The 17,486-nt window shown below is 36.4% G+C and overlaps 2 pseudogenes; one reads left to right on the top strand and one right to left on the bottom strand.

Moving 5' to 3' along the window:
* LOC138306578 (mitochondrial coenzyme A transporter SLC25A42-like) overlaps positions 1–13,728 on the bottom strand; it is a 32,534-nt pseudogene extending 18,806 nt beyond the window's left edge.
* A 120-nt stretch (positions 13,729–13,848) lies between these two features.
* Positions 13,849–17,486, top strand: part of LOC138306577 (calmodulin-like protein 4) — a 38,289-nt pseudogene continuing 34,651 nt past the window's right edge.

Genomic DNA, 17,486 nt, shown 5'->3' with positions numbered 1-17,486 from the left:
GTCAACTCATAGTGAATCACTTCAAACAGATTATGGTATCTGTGGAATAGTCAAACTCATAGTGAATCACTTCAAACAGGTTATGGTATCTGTGGAATAGTCAAACTCATAGTGAATCACTTCAAACAGATTATGGTATCTGTGGAATAGTCAAACTCATAGTGAATCACTTCAAACAGGTTATGGTATCTGTGGAATAGTAAACTCATAGTGAATCACTTCAAACAGGTTATGGTATCTGTGGAATAGTCAAACTCATAGTGAATCACTTCAAACAGGTTATGGTATCTGTGGAATAGTACACTCATAGTGAATCACTTCAAACAGATTATGGTATCTGTAGAATAGTCAACTCATAGTGAATCACTTCAAACAGGTTATGGTATCTGTAGAATAGTCAAACTCATAGTGAATCACTTCAAACAGGTTATGGTATCTGTGGAATAGTCAAACTCATAGTGAATCACTTCAAACAGATTATGGTATCTGTGGAATAGTCAAACTCATAGTGAATCACTTCAAACAGGTTATGGTATCTGTGGAATAGTCAAACTCATAGTGAATCACTTCAAACAGGTTATGGTATCTGTGGAATAGTCAAACTCATAGTGAATCACTTCAAACAGATTATGGTATCTGTGGAATAGTCAAACTCATAGTGAATCACTTCAAACAGATTATGGTATCTGTGGAATAGTCAAACTCATAGTGAATCACTTCAAACAGGTTATGGTATCTGTGGAATAGTCAAACTCATAGTGAATCACTTCAAACAGGTTATGGTATCTGTGGAATAGTCAAACTCATAGTGAATCACTTCAAACAGATTATGGTATCTGTGGAATAGTAAACTCATAGTGAATCACTTCAAACAGGTTATGGTATCTGTGGAATAGTCAAACTCATAGTGAATCACTTCAAACAGGTTATGGTATCTGTGGAATAGTCAAACTCATAGTGAATCACTTCAAACAGGTTATGGTATCTGTGGAATAGTCAAACTCATAGTGAATCACTTCAAACAGGTTATGGTATCTGTGGAATAGTCAAACTCATAGTGAATCACTTCAAACAGGTTATGGTATCTGTGGAATAGTCAAACTCATAGTGAATCACTTCAAACAGGTTATGGTATCTGTGGAATAGTCAAACTCATAGTGAATCACTTCAAACAGATTATGGTATCTGTGGAATAGTCAAACTCATAGTGAATCACTTCAAACAGATTATGGTATCTGTGGAATAGTCAAACTCATAGTGAATCACTTCAAACAGGTTATGGTATCTGTGGAATAGTCAAACTCATAGTGAATCACTTCAAACAGGTTATGGTATCTGTGGAATAGTCAAACTCATAGTGAATCACTTCAAACAGGTTATGGTATCTGTGGAATAGTAAACTCATAGTGAATCACTTCAAACAGGTTATGGTATCTGTGGAATAGTCAAACTCATAGTGAATCACTTCAAACAGGTTATGGTATCTGTGGAATAGTCAAACTCATAGTGAATCACTTCAAACAGGTTATGGTATCTGTGGAATAGTCAAACTCATAGTGAATCACTTCAAACAGGTTATGGTATCTGTGGAATAGTCAAACTCATAGTGAATCACTTCAAACAGATTATGGTATCTGTGGAATAGTCAAACTCATAGTGAATCACTTCAAACAGGTTATGGTATCTGTGGAATAGTCAAACTCATAGTGAATCACTTCAAACAGGTTATGGTATCTGTGGAATAGTAAACTCATAGTGAATCACTTCAAACAGATTATGGTATCTGTGGAATAGTCAAACTCATAGTGAATCACTTCAAACAGGTTATGGTATCTGTGGAATAGTCAAACTCATAGTGAATCACTTCAAACAGGTTATGGTATCTGTGGAATAGTCAAACTCATAGTGAATCACTTCAAACAGGTTATGGTATCTGTGGAATAGTCAAACTCATAGTGAATCACTTCAAACAGGTTATGGTATCTGTGGAATAGTCAAACTCATAGTGAATCACTTCAAACAGGTTATGGTATCTGTGGAATAGTAAACTCATAGTGAATCACTTCAAACAGGTTATGGTATCTGTGGAATAGTCAACTCATAGTGAATCACTTCAAACAGGTTATGGTATCTGTGGAATAGTCAAACTCATAGTGAATCACTTCAAACAGGTTATGGTATCTGTGGAATAGTCAAACTCATAGTGAATCACTTCAAACAGGTTATGGTATCTGTGGAATAGTCAAACTCATAGTGAATCACTTCAAACAGGTTATGGTATCTGTGGAATAGTACACTCATAGTGAATCACTTCAAACAGGTTATGGTATCTGTGGAATAGTCAAACTCATAGTGAATCACTTCAAACAGGTTATGGTATCTGTGGAATAGTCAACTCATAGTGAATCACTTCAAACAGGTTATGGTATCTGTGGAATAGTCAAACTCATAGTGAATCACTTCAAACAGGTTATGGTATCTGTGGAATAGTCAAACTCATAGTGAATCACTTCAAACAGGTTATGGTATCTGTGGAATAGTCAAACTCATAGTGAATCACTTCAAACAGGTTATGGTATCTGTGGAATAGTAAACTCATAGTGAATCACTTCAAACAGGTTATGGTATCTGTGGAATAGTCAAACTCATAGTGAATCACTTCAAACAGATTATGGTATCTGTGGAATAGTCAAACTCATAGTGAATCACTTCAAACAGGTTATGGTATCTGTGGAATAGTAAACTCATAGTGAATCACTTCAAACAGGTTATGGTATCTGTGGAATAGTCAAACTCATAGTGAATCACTTCAAACAGATTATGGTATCTGTGGAATAGTCAAACTCATAGTGAATCACTTCAAACAGGTTATGGTATCTGTGGAATAGTCAAACTCATAGTGAATCACTTCAAACAGGTTATGGTATCTGTGGAATAGTCAACTCATAGTGAATCACTTCAAACAGGTTATGGTATCTGTGGAATAGTAAACTCATAGTGAATCACTTCAAACAGATTATGGTATCTGTGGAATAGTAAACTCATAGTGAATCACTTCAAACAGGTTATGGTATCTGTGGAATAGTCAAACTCATAGTGAATCACTTCAAACAGGTTATGGTATCTGTGGAATAGTCAAACTCATAGTGAATCACTTCAAACAGGTTATGGTATCTGTGGAATAGTCAAACTCATAGTGAATCACTTCAAACAGATTATGGTATCTGTGGAATAGTCAAACTCATAGTGAATCACTTCAAACAGATTATGGTATCTGTGGAATAGTCAAACTCATAGTGAATCACTTCAAACAGGTTATGGTATCTGTGGAATAGTCAAACTCATAGTGAATCACTTCAAACAGGTTATGGTATCTGTGGAATAGTCAAACTCATAGTGAATCACTTCAAACAGATTATGGTATCTGTGGAATAGTCAAACTCATAGTGAATCACTTCAAACAGGTTATGGTATCTGTGGAATAGTCAAACTCATAGTGAATCACTTCAAACAGATTATGGTATCTGTGGAATAGTCAAACTCATAGTGAATCACTTCAAACAGGTTATGGTATCTGTGGAATAGTCAAACTCATAGTGAATCACTTCAAACAGGTTATGGTATCTGTGGAATAGTCAACTCATAGTGAATCACTTCAAACAGGTTATGGTATCTGTGGAATAGTAAACTCATAGTGAATCACTTCAAACAGGTTATGGTATCTGTGGAATAGTCAAACTCATAGTGAATCACTTCAAACAGGTTATGGTATCTGTGGAATAGTCAAACTCATAGTGAATCACTTCAAACAGGTTATGGTATCTGTGGAATAGTCAAACTCGTAGTGAATCACTTCAAACAGATTATGGTATCTGTGGAATAGTCAAACTCATAGTGAATCACTTCAAACAGGTTATGGTATCTGTGGAATAGTCAAACTCATAGTGAATCACTTCAAACAGGTTATGGTATCTGTGGAATAGTCAAACTCATAGTGAATCACTTCAAACAGGTTATGGTATCTGTGGAATAGTAAACTCATAGTGAATCACTTCAAACAGGTTATGGTATCTGTGGAATAGTCAAACTCATAGTGAATCACTTCAAACAGATTATGGTATCTGTGGAATAGTCAAACTCATAGTGAATCACTTCAAACAGATTATGGTATCTGTGGAATAGTAAACTCATAGTGAATCACTTCAAACAGGTTATGGTATCTGTGGAATAGTCAAACTCATAGTGAATCACTTCAAACAGGTTATGGTATCTGTGGAATAGTCAAACTCATAGTGAATCACTTCAAACAGATTATGGTATCTGTGGAATAGTCAAACTCATAGTGAATCACTTCAAACAGATTATGGTATCTGTGGAATAGTCAAACTCATAGTGAATCACTTCAAACAGGTTATGGTATCTGTGGAATAGTCAAACTCATAGTGAATCACTTCAAACAGGTTATGGTATCTGTGGAATAGTCAAACTCATAGTGAATCACTTCAAACAGGTTATGGTATCTGTGGAATAGTCAAACTCATAGTGAATCACTTCAAACAGATTATGGTATCTGTGGAATAGTCAAACTCATAGTGAATCACTTCAAACAGATTATGGTATCTGTGGAATAGTCAAACTCATAGTGAATCACTTCAAACAGGTTATGGTATCTGTGGAATAGTCAAACTCATAGTGAATCACTTCAAACAGATTATGGTATCTGTGGAATAGTCAAACTCATAGTGAATCACTTCAAACAGGTTATGGTATCTGTGGAATAGTCAAACTCATAGTGAATCACTTCAAACAGATTATGGTATCTGTGGAATAGTCAAACATAGTGAATCACTTCAAACAGGTTATGGTATCTGTGGAATAGTCAAACTCATAGTGAATCACTTCAAACAGATTATGGTATCTGTGGAATAGTCAACTCATAGTGAATCACTTCAAACAGATTATGGTATCTGTGGAATAGTCAAACTCATAGTGAATCACTTCAAACAGATTATGGTATCTGTGGAATAGTAAACTCATAGTGAATCACTTCAAACAGATTATGGTATCTGTGGAATAGTCAATCATAGTGAATCACTTCAAACAGGTTATGGTATCTGTGGAATAGTAAACTCATAGTGAATCACTTCAAACAGATTATGGTATCTGTGGAATAGTCAAACTCATAGTGAATCACTTCAAACAGTTTATGGTATCTGTGGAATAGTCAAACTCATAGTGAATCACTTCAAACAGATTATGGTATCTGTGGAATAGTAAACTCATAGTGAATCACTTCAAACAGGTTATGGTATCTGTGGAATAGTACACTCATAGTGAATCACTTCAAACAGGTTATGGTATCTGTGGAATAGTCAAACTCATAGTGAATCACTTCAAACAGGTTATGGTATCTGTGGAATAGTCAAACTCATAGTGAATCACTTCAAACAGATTATGGTATCTGTGGAATAGTAAACTCATAGTGAATCACTTCAAACAGATTATGGTATCTGTGGAATAGTACACTCATAGTGAATCACTTCAAACAGGTTATGGTATCTGTGGAATAGTACAACTCATAGTGAATCACTTCAAACAGGTTATGGTATCTGTGGAATAGTAAACTCTCATAGTGAATCACTTCAAACAGATTATGGTATCTGTGGAATAGTAAACTCATAGTGAATCACTTCAAACAGGTTATGGTATCTGTGGAATAGTAAACTCATAGTGAATCACTTCAAACAGGTTATGGTATCTGTGGAATAGTCAAACTCATAGTGAATCACTTCAAACAGGTTATGGTATCTGTGGAATAGTCAAACTCATAGTGAATCACTTCAAACAGGTTATGGTATCTGTGGAATAGTCAAACTCATAGTGAATCACTTCAAACAGGTTTATGGTATCTGTGGAATAGTCAAACTCATAGTGAATCACTTCAAACAGATTATGGTATCTGTGGAATAGTCAAACTCATAGTGAATCACTTCAAACTGATTATGGTATCTGTGGAATAGTACACTCATAGTGAATCACTTCAAACAGATTATGGTATCTGTGGAATAGTCAAACTCATAGTGAATCACTTCAAACTGATTATGGTATCTACGGAATAGTCAAATTCATAGTGAATCACTTCAAACAGGTTATGGTATCTGTGGAATAGTCAAACTCATAGTGAATCACGATTGCCCGGAATTCTTGATTTCATTTTTTTTTTTCAGAGGGCCTGTATCGCTCACCTGGTTATTGTAATGCCAAGAAATGTTCTGAATACAGGATCATTGTTTTTTTTCTGAACAACCTCGAATTTCCCTATTGGGACCCATTCTTTCTGCTCCAGTGGGTCACCTGACTATTTCCCGAATTGGGTCCAGCCCCTCCTGCCCCCAGGAGGTCAGAGCCAAACTTTATACAAACTCTGTTCCCCTTCCCCCAGGAATGTTTCTGGCCAAATTTGGTTGCATTCCATGTAGCACTCTATGACTAGTAGTGATTTAAGGAAATGTTGATGGGTGGACGACGCACCATGACATAAGCTCAACAGCCCTTCGGGCCAGGTAAGCTAAATATTCCAAAAATGGAAGGTCCGCAATAGCAAAAGGTACTGTTGGACAACAGACAGTTTCAAGGAGCTGCATTTAATGGTTTTTGAGTTATAGTAACTTGCCTCATAACCGTCTGATGGGTGAGGGGAGATAACTTATCCTGTAACTTGCCTCATAATCGTCTGATGGGTGAGGGGAGACAACTTATCCTGTAACTTGCCTGATAATTGTCTGATGGGTGAGGGGAGATAACTTATCCTGTAACTTGCCTGATAACTGTCTGATGGGTGAGGGGAGATAACTTATCCTGTAACTTGCCTGATAATCGTCTGATGGGTGAGGGGAGATAACTTATCCTGTAACTTGCCTGATAACTGTCTGATGGGTGAGGGGAGATAACTTATCCTGTAACTTGCCTGATAACTATCTGATGGGTTAGGGGAGATAACTTATCCTGTAACTTGCCTGACAACTGTCTGATGGGTTAGGGGAGATAACTTATCCTGTAACTTGCCTGATAACTGTCTGATGGGTGAGGGGAAATATCTTATCCTGTAACTTGCCTGATAACTGTCTGATGGGTGAGGGGAGATAACTTTTCCTGTAACTTGCCTGATAACTGTGCATGTCTGATGGGTGAGGGGAGATAACTTATCCTGTAACTTGCCTGATAATTGTCTGATGGGTGAGGGGAGATAACTTATCCTGTAACGTGCCTGTCATATAAACTGCATTTCATAACAACTATAAGGCCAAAAAAATAATTATTAGTTTCTCAGGTCATTTTTTTCAAGTGTTTTTTTTTATTTTTTATTCCCTACCAAAACAGCGAGGCAGGTACATTTTTTTTTTTTTTAACAAATGGCATGTTTTAAATATAGATCTATTTATAAGTTATATAATATGTTAGTAATAAAATTGACCCACATAGTCAGTTTGTTTCTTTTTAAAAGCCCATCCGTCTACTATCTACAGTAGACACTATACAGTATATGTTCCTTCATGAAGTAGTTCAAAGCAAAACACATTTAATGAAAAACACCTTAAATATAGTTATGGCTTCATTAACTTAAAAATACCAGTATAAAACTGTTATAGACATAATTAAATGAGATTTAAACAATGAATGTCTTCTACACTCTTTTTGTACTCATTCAAATTTCCTGCTCGCTACTGGACCGGAAGTACATATGGGCTTCATGCATCTCACTGCAGAGATCGTTTAAACTATGTTTTATGACTGTCTGTTAATTACAACATCGGTAACATGTCCAATATTACCTGTAATTTACAGGTATAAACTTGATTGTCGATTATTTCAATGAAAACAAGGCGAAAATGTTTGACAGAATCCCGAGAAATACACATGTTGAACGACATTATGTGTAACATGTGTGCAAATATCAGTCATTCAGAAGATGGTTTTTCCGCTGTCTGTGGACATTTCTTGCACATACATAATATTTAAATTATATATTTAAGTTATTGTTTGATATTTTATAAGTTTTGACGATTTTATTATTATTTTCTCGATAACAATCCCGCAGAAAACCGGTAGCAAAATCAGTCCGCCATTGTGTTACGATTGTAAACAACCACACTTCAGTCGGCCGATTTTCTGTGAATTAAACCATTTTACGGTTCAACAGCATCTGGTTCGTGATTATTTTCATCTTTATTATTATTTTGGATACATATTATATATTTTAAACACTTTTACAGAGATTATTTCGATGTATAACTTGGCTAACCTGGCGGCTAAAACGAAAGTAAAACTTAAGATCCTCCGGACCGGCAGAATCCGGAATTTTAATGCGCTGGTCAGCTTTTTATTTTTATTTATTTTGGCGACAAATAGGAGGTGCGGGCATAAAAATCACGTGCGGCGGGGCCTCAGAAACTAATAATTAATTTTTTTGGCCTAATACCTCAAAGGATTAACTGCAGCCCTCTCAGATGAGCTTTACCTAATATTATACTAAGGATTAACTGCTGCCCTCTCAGATGGGTTTTACCTAATATTATACTGCTGCCCTCTCAGATGGGCTTTGCCTAATATTATATTAAGTATTTTACTCATCTTAACTAGAGCACTAAACTGTTACACACATCGGTATAAGGACTTAAGTTGGCTCATTTGGTTTCCAGAAATCAGAGCCAAATAATGATGCCTTGTTACCATGGAAACCTGTAATGATGTACCTGTCTTTGGCAGTGACAGCCATGCGTGCTCGGACTAGATCCAAAGGGTAGGTCATTGAGGATGCTGTCACACCCGCCATAGAGCCCACTATAAAACGCTTGGCTGGAGGCAGATGTCTGAAAAGACAGACAAAAGAAAAGTAGTTAAACACACAAGAAATAATCAAAGTGCCAAGGCCACTCATAGATGCTGTGAATGAAGGACTCAAACAAAGGAATAAAATCAAAGTGTCAAGGCCACTCATAGATGCTGTGAATGAAGGACTCAAACAAAGGAATAATCAAAGTGTCAAGGCCACTCATAGATGCTGTGAATGAAGGGCTCAAACAAAGGAATAAAATCAAAGTGTCAAGGCCACTCATAGATGCTGTGAATCAAGGGCTCAAACAAAGGAATAAAATCAAAGTGTCAAGGCCACTCACAGATCCTGTGAATGCAGGACTCAAACAAAGGAATAAAATCAAAGTGTCAAGGCCACTCACAGATGCTGTGAATGAAGGACTCAAACAAAGGAATAAAATCAAAGTGTCAAGGCCACTCATAGATGCTGTGATCATGAATGAAGGACTCAAACAAAGGAATAATCAAAGTGTCAAGGCCACTCATAGATGCCGAGAATGAAGGACTCAAACAAAGGAATAAAATCAAAGTGTCAAGGCCACTCATAGATGCTGTGAATGAAGGGCTCAAACAAAGGAATAAAATCAAAGTGTCAAGGCCACTCATAGATGCTGTGAATGAAGGACTCATACAAAGGAATAAAATCAAAGTGTCAAGGCCACTCATAGATGCTGTGAATGAAGGACTCAAACAAAGGAATAATCAAAGTGTCAAGGCCACTCATAGATGCTGTGAATGAAGGACTCAAAGGAATATAGAAAATGGTTTATCATTTATATTAAATTTAGTTAACATGTTGTAGTATACTATACTGTACAATGTTGAATTTTGGAGTTAAACAAAAGATATTTATTATTTTCATTTAAGTTGATTCAACAACCATATAGTTAAATAATTTTTTTTCCTGAAATGACTGAAATATAATTTATATATTAAAATTTCTTATTTCTGAAATAAGTAGATTTGTTAAACCAATAAGTCTGGTAAGAATCTGAGTGCCATTTCGTTTCATAAGTAATTTATCAATTCTATATACACATATTAATTACTGAAATTATCAATTAATCAATGTCTCTTTAAAAGAAAAGAAAATAAGTTAATTAATATCAATTTAATAACAACAGAAATATTGCGATTTCCGGATTATGTATTGATTTCCTTGTTAAAAAGATTAACAATGGCTGCTTGCTTGCATATCACTTTGCTTTGCTGACTTTTGACTTATAAATCATGGTCAGATACTTTTGTCAAATAAAAGGTCATAATTTGGTTACCTATTACAACAATCCTTTGATGCAATGAAACATTGTTGCAAATAAAACATTGTGTATGTTTGTTTAAACACAGCTTGAACAAGTCGAACAGCAAGTGCTATGCAGTTCACATTCACTATGGTAATATATAGCTATGAATGAAGGGAGGCAACTCAAGCTTTTACATCTCTAGATGGAAGAGAGCGTAATAATTTCATCAGATATAGTTCGCAACTTCAACCAAATAGAAGACTTTTGCAAACACATTTCAATTTTATTTTTTTTGGATAAATCATTAAAACAAATATAATTAATCATCATTCATAGCATCAATTTTGTGTCATTCAAATATTAGATAGATAAACTAAGAAAATCTACTGCGGATGAATAGATTAAGAAGGCGTTGTGTGTGATTTTTGGAGTACGGAAGACTCAAACGAATATTAAAATGAACTAGTTCTTAGTAAACATTGGAAAACATCACTGATTACGTAATTGTAAACATCGATTATCGTTGTGACAATTATTGTACATGAGTGTTTTATTATTTTATACCATCAATTAGGATGTGAAAGTAACAAAACAGCATTTAATTTTCATCACGGATTGTTATTATTGTTTTGATGTGATCAGGCTTGCCGAGCATACCTATGATTGCTGTTTCACAGCATCAACACGAGATCCCAGAGGGATCTTGGCTCCCACCAAAGAATGATCAACGGCTGACAATGGAAAGGTGGATCTTTTCTCTACTTTTCAAACTTTTACTACATACTACATATGAACTTTGAGAAAGATCCTTTCCTTACTTTCTTAGATATATCACAGTAACAAACTTCAACTATCAAAATCCAAGATGGCTACCTGTCGGCCATCTTGTTAACCGATTGGTCCGAAAATGCATTATGCACAACTAAGGTCCTAGGGGAACAAACAAATGAAATTTTAGACAGGTCCCTTCAGCACTTTCTGAGAAATAGCAGTAAAAAACTTTAATTTTCAAAATCCAAGATGACGGCCTGTTGGCCATCTTGTTCAATGATGGGTCCAAAATGCAATAGGCACAACTAGAAACCTAGGGAAACATGCGCATGAAATTTGAGACAAATCCCTTGAATACTTTTTGAGGAATAGCGGTTACAAACTTTTAATTATCAAAATCCAAGATGGCATCCGGTCAGCCATCTTGTTGACCGATCAGTCCCAAAATGCAATATGCACAACTAGAATCCTAGGGGAACCTACACATGAAATTTGAGAAAGATCCCTTCAGTACTTTCTGAGAAATAGAGGTAACAAACTTTAACTATCAAAATCCAAGATGGCCGCCAGTCGGCCATCTTGGAAACCAATCCGTCCCAAAATGCAATATGCACAACTATGGTCCTAGGGGAACCTACATATGAAATTTGAGAAAGATCCCTTCAGTACTTTCTGAGAAATAGCAGTAACAAACTTTAACTATCGAAATCCAAGATGGCTACCTGTCGGCCATCTTGTTAAACGATTGGTCCCAAAATGCAATATGCACAACTTAGGTCCTAGGGGAATCTACATATGAAATTTGAAAAAGATCCCTTTAGTGCTTTCTGAGAAATAGCGGTAACAAGAATTATTAACGGACGGACATATGGAAGGACGGAAAAAAGGACGAAAGGCAATTTGAATAGCCCACCATCTGATGATGGTGGGCTAAAAATGTTTAAAAATTTGTATGTGATCATACAGGTACACATGCGATGGCGAGAAGTCGGCGAGAACTGGTCATTTCATTTCAATTCAAAATATTTTATTAAATAATTTGATTTAATAGGGATTGGGCAGCAGGCTATGCCTATATAAGCCCTCTCCCTGAGAACTGGTCGTCTGCCGTTACACTAAACACCTGATAAGTCAGCCTTTATCTTGTAACTTACTTGCGTTTAGAGTTACACATGAACACTCGTTTGTATTGTTCGTGGGCCGTGTATTGGATTGCAGCGTATGGAATGATTCGAGCCATCGTCGCTGAATTGCCACGCCACAAGGCCAGGAATCCTTCATTCCTCCAAGTATTGCACAGGAACACATAGGCATCTCGCACGGAAAACTGGATATTGGAAACTGAAACCAAACACAGAGGTCCTTATACTTTATAATTACTGTATTAACATCAGGGTGACTACTGATTCAATCACTTCGTGGTTACGGTAATGAATACAACATTATCATCTCTACTGATTCATCATCTCTACTGATTCATCATCTCTTCTGATTCAATCACTTCTTAGTTACGGTAATGAATACAACATTATCATCTCTACTGATTAATCATCTCTACTGATTCATCATCTCTTCTGATTCAATCACTTCTTAGTTACGGTAATGAATACAACATTATCATCTCTACTGATTCATCATCTCTACTGATTCATCATCTCTACTGATTCATCATCTCTTCTGATTCAATCACTTCTTAGTTACGGTAATGAATACAACATTATCATCTCTACTGATTCATCATCTCTACTGATTCATCATCTCTTCTGATTCAATCACTTCTTAGTTACGGTAATGAATACAACATTATCATCTCTACTGATTCATCATCTCTACTGATTCATCATCTCTACTGATTCATCATCTCTACTGATTCATCATCTCTTCTGATTCATTCACTTCGTAGTTACAGTATTGAATACAACATTTTCATCTCTACTGATTCATCATCTCTTCTGATTCATTCACTTCGTAGTTACAGTAATGAATACAACATTTTCATCTCTACTGATTCATCATCTCTACTGATTCATCATCTCTACTGATTCATCATCTCTTCTGATTCATCATCTTTACCGATTCAACATTCATTTATGTGTGTATGTTTACTTCGGAAGTGGATCTTTATAATTATGTGTGTACTTTGGAATTAGATCTTCATTTATGTGTGTATTTATACGTTTACTTTGGAAGTGGATCTTTTTATGTGTTTACTTTGGAAGTGGATCTTTTTTATGTGTGTATGTTTACTTTGGAAGTGGATCTTTATTTGGAAGTGAATCTTTATTCATGCGTGTATGTCTACTTTGGAAGTGGATCTTTATTTATGTGTTTACTTTGGAACTATAACTTTATCTATGTGTGTACTTTGGAAGTGGATCTTTATTTATGTGTGTACTTTGGAAGTGGATCTTTATTTATGTGTGTACTTTGGAAGTGGGATTATTTATGTGTGTACTTTGGAAGTGGGTCTTTATTTAAGTGAGTATGTTTTACTTTAGGAAGTGGATCATTATTTATGTGTGTACTTTGGAAGTGGATCTTTATTTATGCGTGTATGTATAGTTGGAATTGGATCTTTATTTATGTGTGTATGTATAGTTTGGATTTTTATTGATGTGAGTATGATTACTTTGGAAGTGGATCTTTATTTATGTGTGTATGTATAGTTTGGATTTTTATTGATGTGAGTATGATTACTTTGGAAGTGGATCTTTATTTATGCGTGTATGTATAGTTTGGATTTTTATTGATGTGAGTATGATTACTTTGGAAGTGGATCTTTATTTATGTGTGTATGTATAGTTTTGATTTTTATTGATATGAGTATGTTTACTTTCATTGGAAGTGGATCTTTATTTATGCGTGTATGTATAGTTTGGATTTTTATTGATGTGAGTATGATTACTTTGGAAGTGGATCTTTATTTATGTGTGTATGTATAGTTTTGATTTTTATTGATATGAGTATGTTTACTTTCATTGGAAGTGGATCTTTATTTATGCGTGTATGTATAGTTTGGATTTTTATTGATGTGAGTATGATTACTTTGGAAGTGGATCTTTATTTATGCGTGTATGTATAGTTTGGATTTTTATTGATGTGAGTATGATTACTTTGGAAGTGGATCTTTATTTATGCGTGTATGTATAGTTTGGATTTTTATTGATGTGAGTATGATTACTTTGGAAGTGGATCTTTATTTATGCGTGTATGTATAGTTTGGATTTTTATTGATGTGAGTATGATTACTTTGGAAGTGGATCTTTATTTATGCGTGTATGTATAGTTTGGATTTTTATTGATGTGAGTATGATTACTTTGGAAGTGGATCTTTATTTATGCGTGTATGTATAGTTTGGATTTTTTGGTAGTGGATCTTTTTTATGTGTTTACTTTGGAAGTGGATCTTTATTTATGCATGTATGTATAGTTTGGATTTTTATTGATGTGAGTATGATTACTTTGGAAGTGGATCTTTATTTATGTGTGTATGTATAGTTTGGATTTTTATTGATGTGAGTATTGTATGATTATTTAGGAATGTGGATCTTGCCATTTCCTATCTCTTCTCATAGTTACATCTTTAGTGGTGATTATATAGAATTATATGTACACAAACTAGTCTTGGCCAGTGAGGATTTTTAAGACTTATATCCACAACCTAGTGGACCGTGGTGATTATCATAGATTACATATAGATCTTATCCTTACATATATCACGATAGATTTACGAAATAGTACCACACAACCTAGCCATGGTCCCAGTGGTGATTATATAGAATTATCTAGTACCAGTGGTGTTGGTGATTATATAGACTTATCTAGTACCACACCTAGCCTTGACCCAGTGGTGATTATATAGACTTATCTAGTACCACACCTAGCCTTGACCCAGTGGTGATTATATAGACTTATCTAGTACCACACCTAGCCTTGACCCAGTGGTGATTATATAGACTTATCTAGTTCACACCTAGTCTTGACCCAGTGGTGATTATATAGACTTATCTAGTACCACACCTAGCCTTGACCCAGTGGTGATTATATAGACTTATCTAGTACCACACCTAGCCTTGACCCAGTGGTGATTATATAGACTTATCTAGTACCACACCTAGTCTTGACCCAGTGGTGATTATATAGACTTATCTAGTACCACACCTAGCCTTGACCCAGTGGTGATTATATAGACTTATCTAGACTTATCTAGTACCACACTAGTAACCACACCTAGCCTAGACCCAGTGGTGATTATATAGACTTATCTAGTACCACACCTAGCCTTGGCCCAGTGGTGATTATATAGACTTATCTAGTACCACACCTAGCCTTGACCCAGTGGTGATTATATAGACTTATCTAGTACCACACCTAGCCTTGACCCAGTGGTGATTATATAGACTTATCTAGTACCACACCTAGCCTTGACCCAGTGGTGATTATATAGACTTATCTAGTACCACACCTAGCCTTGACCCAGTGGTGATTATATAGACTTATCTAGTACCACACCTAGCCTTGACCCAGTGGTGATTATATAGACTTATCTAGTACCCACACCTAGCCTTGACCCAGTGGTGATTATATAGACTTATCTAGTACCACACCTAGCCTTGACCCAGTGGTGATTATATAGACTTATCTAGTACCACACCTAGCCTTGACCCAGTGGTGATTATATAGACTTATCTAGTACCACACCTAGCCTTGACCCAGTGGTGATTATATAGACTTATCTAGTACCACACCTAGCCTTGACCCAGTGGTGATTATATAGACTTATCTAGTACCACACCTAGCCTTGACCCAGTGGTGATTATATAGACTTATCTAGTACCACACCTAGCCTTGACCCAGTGGTGATTATATAGACTTATCTAGTACCACACCTAGCCTTGACCCAGTGGTGATTATATAGACTTATCTAGTACCACACCTAGCCTTGACCCAGTGGTGATTATATAGACTTATCTAGTACCACACCTAGCCTTGGACCAGTGGTGATTATATAGACTTATCTAGTACCACACCTAGCCTTGACCCAGTGGTGATTATATAGACTTATCTAGTACCACACCTACTTGGACCAGTGGTGATTATATAGACTTATCTAGTACCACACCTAGCCTTGCCCAGTGGTGATTATATAGACTTATCTAGTACCACACCTAGCCTTGACCCAGTGGTGATTATATAGACTTATCTAGTACCACACCTAGTCTTGACCCAGTGGTGATTATATAGACTTATCTAGTACCACACCTAGCCTTGACCCAGTGGTGATTATATAGACTTATCTAGTACCACACCTAGCCTTGACCCAGTGGTGATTATATAGACTTATCTAGTACCACACCTAGCCTTGACCCAGTGGTGATTATATAGACTTATCTAGTACCACACCTAGCCTTGGACCAGTGGTGATTATATAGACTTATCTAGTACCACACCTAGCCTTGACCCAGTGGTGATTATATAGACTTATCTAGTACCACACCTAGTCTTGGCCCAGTGGTGATTATATAGACTTATCTAGTACCACACCTAGCCTTGACCCAGTGGTGATTATATAGACTTATCTAGTACCACACCTAGCCTTGGACCCAGTGGTGATTATATAGACTTATCTAGTACCACACCTAGCCTTGGACCCAGTGGTGATTATATAGACTTATCTAGTACCACACCTAGCCTTGACCCAGTGGTTTGATTATATAGACTTATCTAGTACCACACCTAGCCTTGACCCAGTGGTGATTATATAGACTTATCTAGTACCACACCTAGCCTTGACCCAGTGGTGATTATATAGACTTATCTAGTACCACACCTAGCCTTGACCCAGTGGTGATTATATAGACTTATCTAGTACCACACCTAGCCTTGGACCAGTGGTGATTATATAGACTTATCTAGTACCACACCTAGCCTTGGACCAGTGGTGATTATATAGACTTATCTAGTACCACACCTAGCCTTGACCCAGTGGTGATTATATATAGACTTATCTAGTACCACACCTAGTCTTGACCCAGTGGTGATTATATAGACTTATCTAGTACCACACCTAGCCTTGGTCCAGTGGTGATTATATAGACTTATCTAGTACCACACCTAGCCTTGACCCAGTGGTGATTATATAGACTTATCTAGTACCACACCTAGCCTTGACCCAGTGGTGATTATATAGACTTATCTAGTACCACACCTAGTGTTGACCCAGTGGTGATTATATAGACTTATCTAGTACCACACCTAGCCTTGACCCAGTGGTGATTATATAGACTTATCTAGTACCACACCTAGCCTTGACCCAGTGGTGATTATATAGACTTATCTAGTACCACACCTAGCCTTGGCCCAGTGGTGATTATATAGACTTATCTAGTTTTTTACCACACCCCTAAACCAGTGGTGAGCACTTATTAGTACCACACCTAGCTTCTGGCCCAGTGGTGATTATTTAGACTTATCTAGTACCACACCTAGCCTTGGCCCAGTGGTGATTATATAGACTTATCTAGTACCACACCTAGCCTTGACCCAGTGGTGATTATATAGACTTATCTAGTACCACACCTAGCCTTGACCCAGTGG

This window comes from Argopecten irradians, chromosome 13 (assembly GCF_041381155.1).
Source record: "Argopecten irradians isolate NY chromosome 13, Ai_NY, whole genome shotgun sequence".
NCBI classification, from domain to species: Eukaryota; Metazoa; Mollusca; class Bivalvia; order Pectinida; family Pectinidae; genus Argopecten; species Argopecten irradians.
Note: the sequence above shows the minus strand (reverse complement) of the source record. Positions and strands in the feature narration are given on the sequence as shown.